The following is a 16,125-nucleotide window of genomic DNA, read 5'->3' on the forward strand; positions in this document are numbered from 1 at the left end:
AGGGACCGCAGGACAGGGAGTGGAGATTTCCCACCACTTGGGGAAGGAGGCATGCATACCCCAGCTCCCACAGAAACGACTTGGGGGGCTGTGCTGAGGTGACCCCTGCCCCACTTTTAAAGCTCTCGGTGTGAGTGTGGACACAAGCCAGACGTGCTTTCCTTCCAAAGGACCAGGTTTACAGCCAGCCTTGGAAATTCGCACGGTATTGTGACACTGCTCTGACCCAGTAACCCCAATTTCTGGATAGGACAAAGGCCAGCAGTCCCCAAGCCCTAGTCCCTTCACTGTCAGTCTCTCCCGTCCGCCAAGAACTTGCTCCTCCGAAGGCACACTGAAGCCCAGACAGCACCAGCTCTGTGTGCAGAGGGCCGCCCTGGAGCCCTGGGCCGCAGGGCCTGGGAGAGAAAGGAAGCTTCCCGCTGGAGGCCCGTATTCCCTGAATACCCCTGGACGGCAACGGGGAAGGCTGGGCGGCTGCCACGGCCCCCTCCGGGCCCGCCAGTGACAGCTCAGACAATGGCGGCCCTTGGTTCACTGCGGGCGCTGAGTGTGGGAAGAGAGCTGCTTTATCCAGGCCTTGTCGCTATCTTTCTTCGCCACAGTTCCAACCAGACTTCTGGGGCGTGTAGGGTCACTGCCACCTTATAGGGTCTTTCCATTCTCTTTTCGCAATGGACCAGCGTTAATGAATATTTATGCTGTGCCCCCAGTGTGCCCAGACCACAGATAGTCTCCAGAAGACGCCATAGTTATCCTCGCAGAGGACACAAAGGGGCCATGTTGCGAATGAATCACTGATCACTGCTTTGCTGTTGTTGTTGTTCTTGTTAAAAATGCCCTTAAGGAGGGGCGCCTGGGTGGCACACTCGGCTAAGCAACCCACTCTTGGTTTCGGCTCAGGTCCTGACGTCAGGGTTGTGAGATCGATCCCTGCATCGGGCTCCGGGCTCTGGGCTCAGTGCGGAGTAGGCTTCAGATTNCGGGCTCTGGGCTCAGTGCGGAGTGGGCTTCAGATTCTCTCTCCCTCTGCCCCTCCCTCCCGTGCGCTCTCTCTCTCTCAAATAAATAAAATAAATCTTTAAAAAAAAATGCTCTTAAGGAAATCAAATCATCCAGTGAGGAGTGCAGGTCAACAATCTTATCCTGAGAGCCCTCCTTCTTATGCTCGGGTCCCAGGGGAGGAACCGGTATGTCAGTGACATGGTAACTACATTTGGCTCTCCTGGGCCTTCCTGGAAGCGCACTCTTGCCCGCTGCTGGTGAGGCGCTGGGGGGCCCCGGCAGGAGCCAGCCTTGCAGATTTCACCAGACTGGGGCGACAGACAGAAGCTCCTCGGCAACATTTTGAAGCTCTTGTATTTAAAATCAACTCAGCCAGGGGCACCTGGCTGGCTCAGTCGGGAGAGCACGCGACTCTTGATATCAGGGTTGTAAGTTCGAGCTCCATGTTGGGTGTAGAGATCACTTAAAAATAAAATCTTAAAATAAAATAAAAAGTAAAAAATAAAATTACAGGGTGCCTGGGGGGCTCCGTCACTTAAGTGTCTGCCTTTGGCTCAGGTCATGATCCTGGAGTCCTGGAATAGAGCCCCGAGTTGGGCTCCCTGCTCAGTGGGGAGTCTGCTTCTCCCTCTGCCCCTCCCCCCACTTGTGCTCTCTCTCGCTCTCTCTTTCTCTCAAATAAAAATAAAATCTTTTAAAAAAATTAAGTCTTTCAATGTTGCAACCGGGAGTACCTTGGAAAACTCTATGACTTGAAGCTATCTGGGAATACACGGTACTCTTCATGGTGTATAGTTCTGAAGTCAGCTTACAGCTGCAGAGTTCAGTTTCCACGATGTGTTTTACTCTTCTAGGACGAGCAGAGAGGTTGGGGGAAGGAAAGTTCCCATGTGGTGAGAACTCCATCCTCGGAGGGTCCTTGGTGGGATCTCAGGATATATGTATTTAGCTCTTTAACACTTCAAAGAAAACATGAAAACTGCCAGCTCTCAGTTTATTTACACGGAGGCTACAGATTTAAATGTTTTCCTCCTACACACCCCTTAAGAGATACATAACATTTTCCAAGTGAGTTCCAGAGATTGATGTCCAAGAACATATCTGCTGTTGGTAAAGTCATAGGTCGGCCCTTTGGCTCCTTGCGGTTTCTAGAGTAAACTGTCTGAGTAATTTCACTCAAGTTCTATTTGTAGTTCTCAGCTGTAAAATGTGAAGTGTGTCCTTCCTTTAGGGTCATCTTGTCAGGTATGGTACTAGAAAGTGCAGGCTGAGAGTGGGCAAACACACCAGGTAGTGAAAGACCTACCAGGAACCGTTCTCCTTGAAAAGCTGATCAGGGCTGCAGGTATAATAAGGGTGTGATAGGGGTTCCAGCAGGTACAGCTTGAGATGTGTCTCAATGGCTCCCAGGGGTTCCCCAGAGTGTGCAATCCCAAATTCGCCTTCCATCTTTTTTGATAGGTCCCTTTAACATCCTGGATAACAAAATAGTATGTCTATTAAGTGTACGTGATGATGTCGATGTGCCTCATTTGAAAATTTAGGTAGACAGAAAATACATGGAATGCAAAGGATTATGAATGAAACTGGTGTTCCATTGCTCCACTCAGGGAGGTCAGCAGGCTCTCTGTTCCTTAGCCATCATCTGCAGGGGCTAAACCCTCCAAACTCACACACATGAGTCTGTGGTGTAGCTATATTCTTCACTCCCCACCACTGTCCCAGATTTGTTCCCAGTTCCAGACCCTGCCTTGCAGGTTCATACTTCTGTAACTTGTCAAACATTTAAATGTTCTCTGCTTGGCACCCTGTGGCGCATCATCTAGAAACCTCAATCAGAATGAATGAGATGATCCATCTGTGATGGAAGAGGGATGGCTCCATGCCAAACACTATGGAGGGCCTTCTCCATGTTCTATCCTTTCAATCCTCATCAAAGCCCAAGAAGGTAGATATGATTATTATTCCCATGTTTGTGTGAGGAAAACAAGAACTGGAGAGGTTAAGTAACTTCCCAGAGTCCTCAGTAGTCACTAGAAACCAGCAGACCAGTGATTCAAGTTCAGATCTCTTTGAGCTATGTTCTGGTCTTGGTGCCTCTATGGGATATTCTACTTTTCCATAAAACTTACCATGAACATTTGTAATAAACACAGAAATAGACATAATAGTATAATGGATCCTGAAATATTCAGCACTCAAGATCTTGCCACATGTGCTTTGTCCTCATAAGACAATTTTCTTTGGTTCCATTTCCTATCAGTTCCATCTCATCCAGGATCACTCATTCACTCACATGCTGGGTTTCAACCAAACCAAACAACTGGTTGTTCCCTGAATATTGTCTCCTGCCTCTGGACCTTTGCACTGGCCAATCCCCTTGACTCAACAGCTTCCACCATTGGTACACTGATGTCCACAAGACCCACCACTGACCAAACGAATCAGAAACTGTGAGCACCAGTCACTCTTTCCTCCACCTCCATTTAACCCACTCCTCTTCAATCTTCCATACTCCCTCCCTTCTGGTGTTATCTATTCCTCACAAAGCCTTCACTGATGTCCCAAGTCTAGCCACGGGTGCTCCCTCCCATTTTGTACATATGTCTGTCATAACACTGCCCTATGGAATTCCTCAACAGAATGTGAATTCCTCTAGAGCCAACACCATGGTTTTGAGCTCTCTATCCCCAGAGACTAGCACACAGTGACAGGTGATCAGTAAATGTTTGAGTGAGGAAGGGAGGAAGACAAAGAGAGCAGCAGGAGAGAAAGGAATGAACATGATACCATCTGAGTTCCTAACCGGGCAGGTCTCTGGCTATGAGGAGCCCCTCGAACCTCTTCTGTGTTTAGCATACCAAGAGCGTTCACCATTGTACGGATGCAGCATGGGTCTTGCAGCAGCCAGAAGATGGGCAGAGAGAAGAAGCAAGAAAATATGAGACTAGCACCTGTGGCCACACATAGAGCAGTGGATCTCCTGCTACTCAGAGCTGCTTTCTTTCTAGCTGCCCCCAAGTTTTGCCTCTAGAAAACTGTATCTGTTTAACGCATTTTCCAATTATCTTCAAACATCCAAAGACATGGGTGTCTTCTTATCACATAAAGTAACAGACTTGAATGTGTTACCTCCTGAGAAAATAAGAAGCGTATTTTTCAAAGGACATTCTCAAACTAGCAGATTCCAGGAGAGTATTGCAGGCCCATCTATTACTTCTCAGATGATCCCTCCGTATGGATAAGCATGATCAACAGAGCTCTGGGGTGATTTCACACCATGAATAAGTGATGCTTACAGGTCCCTGTGAGGGAGATTTCTGTCAGATCTAGAGTCATAGATGGGAAGCTAGAATGGACCTTGAAGATGTCACCTCATGGACAAGATCAGGAAACCGTGGTGCGGAGCAGTTGTGCTTCTCCGGAGACCCCCGATGGCTGGTGGAGGAGCAGAGACCAGAGGGCCAGCTGGCAGCTCTGTCTGCCATGCCGCGCCCTCCCACCATTCCCCTTCTCCAGATGCCACCGGCAAACCAGACAGGCATTCCACAAACTCGGTCTGTATTTTGGACTGCCTCTGGGCGCTGGGAGCAGCCATAACTAAAGAATTAATACTGACTGAGCATTCGCTGTGTGCCGAGCACTGTGAGAACTTGTACCCATTACATTTCAGCCTTACCTTAGGCCAGGGACACAGGCATTGTGCCCCCACCACCTCGCTGGGGAAGCTGAGTCTTGGAGTGAAGAGGCATCTTGCCCGATGTTATACAAGAACACGGGCAAAGGTAGGCTTGAACCAGGTTTGTCCAAACCAGAGGTCGTCCTTTCAACCCCTGTGTTCTTGAGTGTCTGCTTCTGTGTGTCGTCCCTCTTAGAGCACCACATCATGCAACGTGGGCCCACCCGTGTGGCCGGGCCAGGCCCCAAACGCCTCCCCGCAGCTGGCCCCTCCTGGCCTTTGGCTCAGTGGGGCTAGACTGTTAGATTCGGCACTCTCACCCATTTAAAGGAAGTTGTTCTTGGTTTTCCTTCCCAATTGCCAATTAGCTTCTTCAGGAGGACACATTTTGGTAGCAGTGACTAGATGAATTCTTGAAAAGCTGTGAGTATAAATGCCAGCTATACTCCACAGGAAATCCTCAGTTCATAACACAAGGCTATGTCCTGGATACCTTCCTGGTGACTCACGTTTCAGGTGGCTTACTGGCTGTGTGACTTTGTGCAAGTTACTTAACCTTGCAGCCTCAGCATCCTTCTCTGTAAAACGAGGACAATAACTGTCCTTACTTTAAGGAGTTTGTGAGGACCGAGTGAGATAAAACCCTGGCAAGGGTTTTACCAGGGGTACAACCTCGGGTTGTACCCCCTTGCCAAGTAAGTGCTCAATAAATGGTCCTTGTTATTACCATTGATATGTGCCATTGTCAGAGTGTTTCATCCACACACGCTTGCTTATTTGATTTCGTGCTCCCATGAGAACAGTCCTCAGTATTTAAAACCTCTAGAATATTGTTATTGTAAATCTCTTATGTGAGTGTTAGCTTCTGTAAATTCTGCCTCTGAAATTCCAGGAACCTGGCATGCCCACCATTCTGATAAAAGATGCTGGACAAGAGCTGTCTTTGTGTCTTGTGGGGTCTCCTGGAATTCACCCCATCTTCTCTTTCACTGGCCCTCCACTTTGCCCTTCCTCATTCTGCCATCTTGCCATTTGGGGGTGTTTGCCCAGTGGGAATGGGCAATGCACAGATCTGAAGGAGGCTAGGGTGTGTGAGGCCTGAGGCAGGAGGCCGGGATGAGGCAGCTCTGTCCTTTCCCTGCGGATCCTCTGCCCCACCTGCCTGTCCCTTTACAAGACCACCCATGGGGCAACTCATCCCCCCTCTCCTGGGCTCTCAGGCCACTGCAGGTCATACACTGAGCTGAAACATTCAGGTTGCTTTGGGTCAAATTCATTTAAAAAACACCTCTGCATCTGACTTAATTCCCTTCAGGAACCCCCCAAACGTGTTGGCTTTAAATGAGGGGTATCCAGATAACAAATACAAATTCCGGGGCTTAGAAGTGGNACCCCGCAAACGTGTTGGCTTTAAATGAGGTGTATCCAGATAACAAATACAAATTCCGGGGCTTAGAAGTGGGAAGGTGTGGGGCGCCTGGGTGGCTCAGTGGTTAAGCGTCTGCCTTCGGCTCAGGGCATGATCCCAGGGTCCTGGGATCAAGCCCCACATCGGGCTCCCTGCTCTGCTGGGAGCCTGCTTCTTCCTCTCCCACTCCCCCTGCTTGTGTTCCCTCTCTCGCTGGCTGTCTCTCTCTCTGTCAAATAAATAAATAAAATCTTAAAAAAAATTAAATCTCTTTAAAAAAAAAAAAGAAGTGGGAAGATGTATAAAGTGCCAGATGTCATCAAGTCCCATGAGTTGCCTTTAGTTTCTCTGAAAGTTAAAAATCCACCTTTCCAGTTTCTCGGGCTCTTGTCCATACAAACACTGACAGTGAGTTCACCAACTTCGCACTGTGAGGCTCCTCAGAAAAGCCAGAACAAAATTCTCTGATCAGAGCTGCCGCGGGTGATTTTCCCGTTAGCAGGAGGCAGTTATTTCCAATGAGATTCCCAGGGCTCTCCCTGTGCCATCCCCTCCCCCTTATGGCCCGAGGAACACAGCACACCCCCCTTGCCTCCTGCCCCCCTCTGCGCCACGAAGGGCGCCTTAGCGCCCAATGGAGCAGCCGGGATGATGGACTCGGGCAGCAAAGATGGGAGCCCGAGCAGTTTTCTGCCCTTGCTCATTTATATACAAGCACAAAACCAGAAAGAACCCCAGGTGGGCTGGCTAAGCCCATTTCAGGTTTCACCCCCTCTCACATGGCGGCCACTTGGCTCCCCTGACTTCTCTCTTGGGTAGTCAAGGACAAGTGCTCAAATCGCCTGGGGCTGTTCCTTCATTCCTGAGCCCCACTGCAGATAGCCAGAGTACCCTTTGAACACTTTTATGGGCAGTAAAACTTTACAGCCTGCCAGCGCCAAACCATTCCCACATTTCTGAATAGAACTATTTATGACACACAAGATGACTAGGGTTTGCCCTTTGAAAACACCAGCAGATATGAGACCCCTTCAAACCGGGTCGACGGAGTTCCATCGGCTAACAGCCGGCTTACAGAAGCCCCGTGGTGGCAGAGCCAAACTCCTGACTCTGAACCCTTCAGTCAGGAAACAAAACAGCCTCTGAGCCTCACAACATCACTGAAGCGGCCGTGTGCTTTGCTTCTCCCTTGTTGCTTTGGTGTCAAACCCACTTTCTCTCCCCTCGTTTTTCGCTTCCCTGCGCATTTCTTGCCTGGGTTGACCAGGATCCTTATGAGCTTTGTCAGCAAACCCCAGAGAAATGATCTTCTCCTTCCGTGGTTAGCAGGCAACAAATGAAAACCAAAAAAAAGCTAGCAATTCAATTGCAACTTGTTTCTCTTAAACGGTGCCCAGGATTAACCAGCTAGCCCATAAAAAGCATCATCACACACCAGAATCGTCCTTACCCGTGTTCCATAACGGCCACTCCGGTGGATCAGAGACTAGCCCCGGCCTCCTCGGATGTGGGGACTCAGCTCTCTGCAGCCCACAGACAATTGGGCCCATTATAGTCATCAGGCTGCTGAGTTAAAGGGTGGCCCTTACAAAAATATAAACAGCTTGTCAGCACAAGCCAAAGGGGCGGGGCGGGGCTGCAGTATCAGGGGACAATGGGAGCCAATGATCCGCCTCTTTGGGCTCTGTTAGCTTAAGATATTATGTTTCATCCTGAAGTCGGGGAGAGCTGGAGACAGCCAAACTGGAAGGGCCAAGTCCTCATCTTAATAGCCCAGCAGCATGAAAGGAGCCCAAGTTGAAAAGTTTAATCACCGCCTGCAGACCAATTTCAAGGAAAAGTTCGTATGCCTCACACATAATAATATGTATTTTAAAGTCACAAACACTGGCTTTGCGTTAGCATTTTCATGCTGCTGGGGTCAATAAATGGGCTGTTTATTGAGGTGGACAGGAGCTTTTCAACCAAAAAACAAAATCCAATTCGGAAGATGCCTTTATGACCTGCTTCTTTGGTTGACTACAGTGTCTGAGGAGAAGCACTCACTACCTCCCCAGAGACAATGTTTGATTTGATTGCTATGTCTTCAGAACCCAGAGAAATAGGCTTATTTTTGTCCCCAAATATAAATGGTTCACATTCATTTTTTAAATACTCACTTTATGCGATCATAAAGTTTGCCTATGCAGACAAAGCAGAAGTTAGTTCAGTGTATTTGGAAGAAGAAGACAGGATAGCCATGGCTTTTTTTTTTTTTTCTCTCTCTCTTTTGATCTTAACTAAATTCTGCTTTTAAAGCTATGATGCCAGTTTAACCTTTCAATACCCTATGATAATAACCAAGAACAAGAAAATAAACTTGTGGCTTTTTTTCTGTGTATGATTTCTAAATAATACACTGAGGTAAAAATAAAGTTAAGAGCCATTTGCTTGATTTGTGGCATTGCATAAATTATAGCCATACAAACTTTCAGAAAACTACAGTCATTACAATTTGGAACAGTCTCATTATTTACATAGGGAAACATAGCAGCTATCAAAATTAACTAGCAAAGACACAGAAAAAATGTTGAAATATACTCATTTTCCACAAATTTTACATGAAGCCCTTCTGACTTTGATCATAAAAATAATCATCAAAAGGCACTGTCCTTTCTAATCTCTGTCAGTTTAAAAAAATTTATGATTCTGCCACTGATATTTAATTCATAGGAAAGTAAGATTCCTCTGGTGGCCCTTCCAAATAGGATATGAAGCTGCCTCTGATTCTTCTAATGATTCCAAAGGAGCTGTTGTATTTGGACTCTCATAGCTCCTGACTTTAAAGAAACAGACTGAGGGCTTCAGTGGGGAGGGGGGTGGGGAATGGGATAGGCTGGTGATGGGTATTAAGGAAGGCACGTATTGCATGGTGCACTGGGTGTTACATGCAAGTAATGAATCATCGGACTTTACATCAAAAACTAGAGATGTACTGTATGGTGACTAACATAATATAATAAAAAATATTATTAAAAAAAATAAAGAACAGGTTACCTTCTGGAAAAGGTGTAGTTTTCCTCTAAAGCATTATGATCCTGTCATTAAAAAAAAAAAAGCTACAGGACAACAAAATCATGAACAACAAAAGGAAAAATAGATAAACTGGACTTCACCAAAATTAAGACCTTTTGTGCATCAAAGGACATTATCAAGAAAGTGAAAAGGTAACCATAGAGTAAGAGTAAATATTTACAAATCACGTATCCGATAGGGGTCTAATATCCAGAATATACAAAGAACTCTTTTGACTCCACAACAAAAAGAGAAACAACCCAGTCTAAATGTGGACAAAAGTTTTGAATAGACATTTCTCTAAAAATGATAAACAAATGGCCAACAAGCCCATGAAAAGATAGATACTCAGTATCATTACTCGTTAGTGAAATGCAAATCAAAACACAATAAGGTACCACTTTACAACCACTAGGATAGCGATTTTTTAAAAAAGAAAAAGTGTCAAAAAGGATGAGGCAAAACTGGAACGCTCATACCTTGCCAGTGGGGATGTAAAATGGTACAGCCGGTGTAGGAAAACCACAGCTCTTCAAGAGGTCAAACAGACTCACCATATGCCCCAGCAAGTCCGCTCCTCTGTATATACCAAAAGGATTGAAAAAATGGACTGAACAGGATTGAAAATACTCAAACCATCACCTGTATACTCACATTGAGGGCACCATTATTCACGATAAGAAGGTGGAAACAACCTAAATGTTCATCCACAGATTAACGGATAAATTGTGGTCCATACGTGCAGTGGAATAGTATTGGGCCACAGAAAGGAACACACTACTGATTCATCCCACGACATAGACAGACCTCAAGAACTTTGTGCTAAGTGAAAAAGGCCAGACATGAAAGATCACATAGGATATGATTCCATTTATATGAAGTATCCAGAACAGATAATCCATAGGGACAAAATGCAGATTGGTGATCGCCAGGGACTGAGGGGGGGGGAATAGGGAGAAAATGCTTAGTGGGTGCAGGCTTTATTGTAGGACTAAATAGAGGTAGTGTTTGTATAACATTGTGAATATACTATGTATGGCTGAATTGTTCACTTTAAAATGGTTAATTTTATGGGGGTTTTTAAAGCCTCGGTATCTTCTGGGTTCAACAGGATCCTTCCTTGTAAGGGCATCCCACAAGTCTACGGAAGGTGTTTTTTTTTTATTTTTTTAAGATTTATTCAATCCATCCATTCATTCATTCAATATTTATGCATTGTTCGGCATCTATTAAGTGCCAGATACTGTGGGGCAGCTGGGTGCCAGATCGCCTTGCACCCTCTCTACCAAAGGTGAGATAGAGCAGGACCATTGGATGGGGAAGGGCGGTGGCAAGCAGGGTGAGCAAATCCACCGCATGCGAGCTCCTCTCCTGCTTGATTCCATTTACCGGTCAAAACCACTTGGAGGAGTGGTGGTAGGAATTATTATTCCCATTTTATTGTTACAGAAACTGAGAGTCAGAGTGTTTAATTAATTTCCCGAAGTCAGCCAGCCTGTAGGCAATGAATCCAAGCCCTTTCTCTTCCACCATGCTGCTCCCTGAGCAGAGTGTATGAGGAACTGAATCTGTTGGGAAAAAGATGTTTCCCAATGTAAATGAATGAATGAATGAATGACTCAAACTTATTAAGAAGCATCTTAGATGTCAAAAAGAGCAGTGGGACTTTTTCTAGTGGGATAAAGACACAAACCAGGGAAAAAAACCAAAACTAATCGTCCAAGTTTTACTCAGAAAGTTTCATTTTCAGAAAACAACCATGGAACTTTAGAGATTTTCTAAGTAATCTGAACGGACACCCTCATTTTTCAGATGGGAAATCTGATGCCCTGCACAATTAAATGGCATGCCCAGAGTCAGATGGCAAGATAGCTGCAGAACCAAGGTCAGGATCAAGCGTCTTAGCTCCTGGTCCAGAGTTCTTTCTACTATTGCCATACACAAAAATTTAGAAACTGATCCCAGATTAATCTTCTACTGAGTAGATCTCAAATTCTCTACCTCTCCATAGGATCAGTAGACAAAATTTCCATTCTCTATAAACTCTGAGTGTAATGACCTGCACAATATGTTTGACATTCTCAGTGAGTTTACTATTTCTTTCATCATATATTTTGTTTAAAACCAATAAGGAAGAGAGAGATCCACAAGTTATAACCTGGGCAGGACTGTATTTATTAGCTCATTTAAACACAGGTAAACCTTTTGGAAAGTCGGCATAGGAAATGAACTGAAACAAGGAGGATAAGGAGGATTTGAAAACATAAAAGACTTGACCAGGAATTTCATCAAGAAAATGCAACTACATAGGACTGAAACTCTGGCAAAGCTGTTCCACGCATCCCTGACCATGATATATCCCTTGCATTGGTCTACTGCTGTTATTAAAAATAATAAACAAAATAATTACAGAGGGAGATGTATGTCCTCTTAAAAGTTGGGGAGATGACATCATTACTTTCTAAATTTCTAACTATTAGATTATGCAATTCAGAAAATTACTATATGCCCTTTGAGAATGCCCATCATCCAGTTAAAATGTTGCCCTTGATCCGCAACAGTCACCTCTGAGTCACCCACCTCTTGGCAACCTGAAGCTTCAATTACCCATAAGCAGATCTTCACCAAACCCTTCGAAAGAGCTGAAGCCCCAATTAACTGACTTAGTTCAGCATCCCACAGTGTACTCATTATCAAGCCCCTGATTTGCCAACATGCAAAACACTGTACTGAAGGGAAAATATCGAATTGTCTGCTGATATTTCTTAAGAAGTGATACACACACAATACTAGATTCTCATCTTAAGAGATCATGTAACAGTAGGGGCGCCTGGGTGGCACAGCGGTTAAGCGTCTGCCTTCAGCTCTGGGCGTGATCCTGGTGTCACATCAGAAGAAGTTTGGATACTATATGGATGAGTGGTCAGACCCCTTCTCAGATGATCTGACTTCTCAGATGATTCTAGAAATTACTAACTTCAAGACCTAAATTATATATTTTTAAAATCCTTTACTTTGTTTTTTGAGGAAATGAAAAGGATGCCTAGCAACATGGCTTCATAAAGAGGAGAAGCTGAAGATTTAACCATCAATGACATTGAAGGACTTTGCAGATGGAAAGAATGAAAGCTACAATCTTTCTTCACTTTGACAAGGTTTTTGATTTTGTTCCGCTAAGCCATTCTTCAATGAATTGCACATTATGGATAAAAATCACTTCCTGGGGCGCCTGGGTGGTGCAGTCCTTAAGCGTCTGCCTTCGGCTCAGGGCGTGATCCCAGCGTTCTGGGATCGAGCCCCACGTCAGACTCCTCCGCTAGGAGCCTGCTTCTCTCTCCCACTCCCCCTGCTTGTGTTCCCTCTCTCGCTGGCTGTTTCTGTCAAATAAATAAATAAAATCTTTAAAAAAAAATCACTTTCTCTTAGGTCAACCCACAACCTGAAATGAAATGAAAAGTTCTAAACACATTCCATTAAGCTTTCATTATCTTCAAATGCATTTATTCTTCGTAGATGAGGAAATTTATAACTGATTATGTGGATGTTCTATGTTTTTGATTCTATATGATTGCTTTGTACCTCTCTGAGAAAGGTAAGGCTTAAAGTCAGATGTCATATGAATTTGAGCTATGAAGTGCACTCCACTAACCACACACCAACATAAACGTACTTTTATTTTTCTGACCATGCCGATGACTTTTTACAAACCTCTTACAGTCTTTTGCTCTGTCTTTATAGGACCAATGGCCCACATTTGCAAAATGATGCCTAAAGTCAGGCTGTAGCCATGGAAAAGAGCAATAAACTTACTTATTTGATGGACAGGCAATGGCCTTGGGCTCATTTGCTCATCACCCAGCCCAAAGAGCTGAACGATGACAGGCTTCAACACCACGAAAGTTTTCAATTAGTTGCTGAAGACCATGAAGGGATTTGCTGAAAACCTAGCTCAGAATTGATCCCAGGAATGCATAAAAGGGTCCGTCTAGATCTAAGAGTAATGCAATAATTTCAATAACCTAAACGATAGAAGAAAATGTACCAGCTAAAGCTGAGCCACCCCCTCAGAACTGGGGGCAGAACTTAATAATAATGGTCATAATATACATACAGCACCAGCTACATGCCAGGCACTGTTCTAAGAACGTGCACACGTATTAGTCCATTTAATCCTCCCAACCAACCCTAGGCGTTAGTAGGCAGATCCACTTTCCAAAGGAGGGAAGTGAAGTTTAGAGCAGTTAGTGAACATCCATCTAGGCAGAAGTGGCCAAATACCGAGAGGGGAAAATTCTAAGAGGATTACTTTGGAGAAGGAAGAACAAACAGCAAAAATAAGATATGGGGGTAGAAGTAATTAAGGATAGTAAGGAGTAAAAATACCTAGAGGCACGGCATTCATTTGCTAGGGCTGCCATAACACATTACTACAAACAGAAAACAGAAATTTTTCTCATAGTTCTGGAGGCCAGAAGTCCAAAGTCAAGGTGTTGGTAGGGTTGGGTCCTTCTGGAGGTTTTGTGAGAGACTCTGTTCCATGCCCCTCCTACCTCCTGGTGGCCACTAATAATTCCTGGCATTCGTTGGCTTATAGCTGCATCATTCCAATCTCTGTCTCTGCCTTCACATGGCGTTCCTATGTCTCTGTGTTTTCTCCTTTGATGTGTCGTACAGGGACATTCGTCACTGGATTTAGGGTGGGTCCTAATCCAGGATGATCTCATTTTAAAATCCTTATGTTACTTACATCTGCAAAGACCCTTATTCCAAATAAGGTCATATTTTGAGGTTCTAGGTGGACATATCTTTTGGGGGCCACAATTCAAACTACTGCAAGCCCCAAGAGACCTCCGGGGCCAGAGAGGTTTCCTCATGCAGGATTGGGAAACAGGAGCAAGTATAGTCAACCCTGTGCAGGGAAGATATGGTGAGCAAAGAAAGGTGTTCTTAGCTACTACTCTTCATCCCCAACTTAAAAAAAAAAAGAAAAGAAAAAAAATTTAGTGATTTTAGGAAAAGATGACAATTCTCAACTTAAAAGCTTTGGGAAAACCTCTCCAAGAAACAGATTTATAGATTTGATCACTCCCATTATTTTGTGCATATTTTCATGAGTTTTGACATAGGTGTACTCCTATGAAAGCATGACTACCATCAGCGCAGGAATAAACCCATCACCTCCAAAAGTTTCCTCGCATCCCTTGATAATCCCTCTCTCCTAGCCCTTCCCGCATCCGTAGCCCCAGCCCCAAGCAAGCATGGATCTGCTTTCTGTTATATGGATTAATTTGTTTGTGTAGAATTTTCTGTAAGTGGAATCATACAGGATATACTTTTTCTTTAGCTTCTGTCTTAGTCCGTTCATGATGTTATAACAAAATACCAACAGGCTGAGTAGCATATAAACAACAGAAATCTATTTCCTGCAATTCTGGAGGCTGGAAGTCCAAGATCAATGTGCCAGCATTGGTGAGGGCCCTCTTCCAGGTTGTAGACTTCTCACTGTGTCCCCACATGGAAGGGGCAAGGGAGCTCTCTTGGGCCTCTTTCATAAGGGCATTGGTCTCATTCGAGAGGGTTCCACCTTCCTCACCTAATCACCTCCCAAAGGCCCCACCTCCTCATACCATCACTTCGGGCATTAGGATTTGCACATATGTATTTGGGGGGTTGATACACAAATATTCAGGCCATTGCAACTTCTTTTATTCCACACTTTTTTGAGATTCGTTCAATGTTTGGGGGTGTATCACTACTTCATTCTTTTTTATTGCTGAACAGTGTTCCATCATAGGAACGTACCACAATTTGTTTATACACTCACTTTTATTTTTAAGATTTATTTATTCATTCTAGAGAGAGGGTGCATGCAAGCAAGCAGAGAGAGGGGCGGGGGGGAGACAGTATCCAAAGCAGAATGCTGCTCAGAGCGAGGAGCCCGATGTGGCTTTCGATCTGGGGACCCTGAGATCATGGCCGGAGCCAAAAGCAAGCGTTGGACATTCAACCAACTGCACCACCCAGGCGCCCCTGTCCACTCACTTCTTCAAGGAGTTTTAATCAATACGTTGATTTGATATTCCAAGATTAGGGGAGAGGTGAGACAACATGAATGATAATTTCTCAGAATCGAGATTTTCTTCTTTTTCTCCTCCTTTATGGTCTCCCCACCTCACCTCTGAAGCCCTCTCATAGGCTTAACCCCATACCCATACTTCTTTTTTTTTTTTTAAGATTTTATTTATTTATTTGACAGAGAGAGATTGAGCACAAGCAGGGGGAGCAACAGGCAGAGAGAGAGGGAGAAGCAGGCTCCCCACTAAGCAGGGAGCCCTTTGTGGGGTTCGATCCCAGGACCCCCGGGATCATGACCTGAGTCAAAGGCAGATGCTTAACCGACTGAGCCACCCAGGTGCTCCCATACCCAAACTGCTTTCCCCAGCCCTCAGTTGCTGACACCACTGGCCCAGTGTTGGCCCTTCCCTCCTGAGCTCCAAGCTGGAGCGAAGAATCCCTGTGGGACACCAGCTGAAGTCTCAGTTCCTGCAGGCTTCTTGTCAGCCTCTCCCAATGCCTGCACTTCTCTCCAGGCATACTGGGCCCCCCACATCTCTGATCTCCCTCTTACTCTTTTACCTCTTCCCCATCTCCGCCTTCTACTCTCCTATGCGTAGACAGGACTCACGGCCTCTTCTCCACTGTCTGTGCTCCCTTCACCTTGTCCAGAAAGAACTGTAGAAATCTGTTCAGTCCTGGGTTTCTGCCAAACATGTTCCTGTTATTTACTTCAGGGAGGCAGTGCAGTAGTGTCTGAGAGCACTGACCCTGGAGCAAGCTGCCACACACCAGCTGTGACTTGGCCCTGGGCCTCTGTTTCCTCATTCCTCCCTCCTATGACTGTCATGGGGATTAAATGAGATATAGTAAGCATCATATACGTGTTCCGTAAAACAGATACAAATAACATTCAAGAACACTT

The 16,125-nt window shown here is 45.2% G+C and overlaps 1 protein-coding gene across 6 annotated transcripts in view; it reads right to left on the bottom strand.

Annotated features, from left to right (window-relative positions):
• Nucleotides 1-16,125, bottom strand: part of TRIM2 (tripartite motif containing 2) — a 159,584-nt gene that overhangs the window by 111,596 nt on the left and 31,863 nt on the right. The window contains exon 1 of one of the 6 annotated variants that reach the window (XM_019808979.2): nt 7,543-7,669. The exons of 4 other annotated variants lie outside the window; for them this stretch is intronic. The gene's annotated coding sequence lies outside the window, so the exon portion shown is untranslated. Of the gene's footprint in view, nt 1-7,542; nt 7,670-16,125 lie in introns of those variants that run through there. One more of the 6 variants, XM_011235743.3, reaches the window with a different exon arrangement.

Source organism: Ailuropoda melanoleuca, chromosome 5 (assembly GCF_002007445.2).
Source record: "Ailuropoda melanoleuca isolate Jingjing chromosome 5, ASM200744v2, whole genome shotgun sequence".
Lineage (NCBI taxonomy): Eukaryota > Metazoa > Chordata > Mammalia > Carnivora > Ursidae > Ailuropoda > Ailuropoda melanoleuca.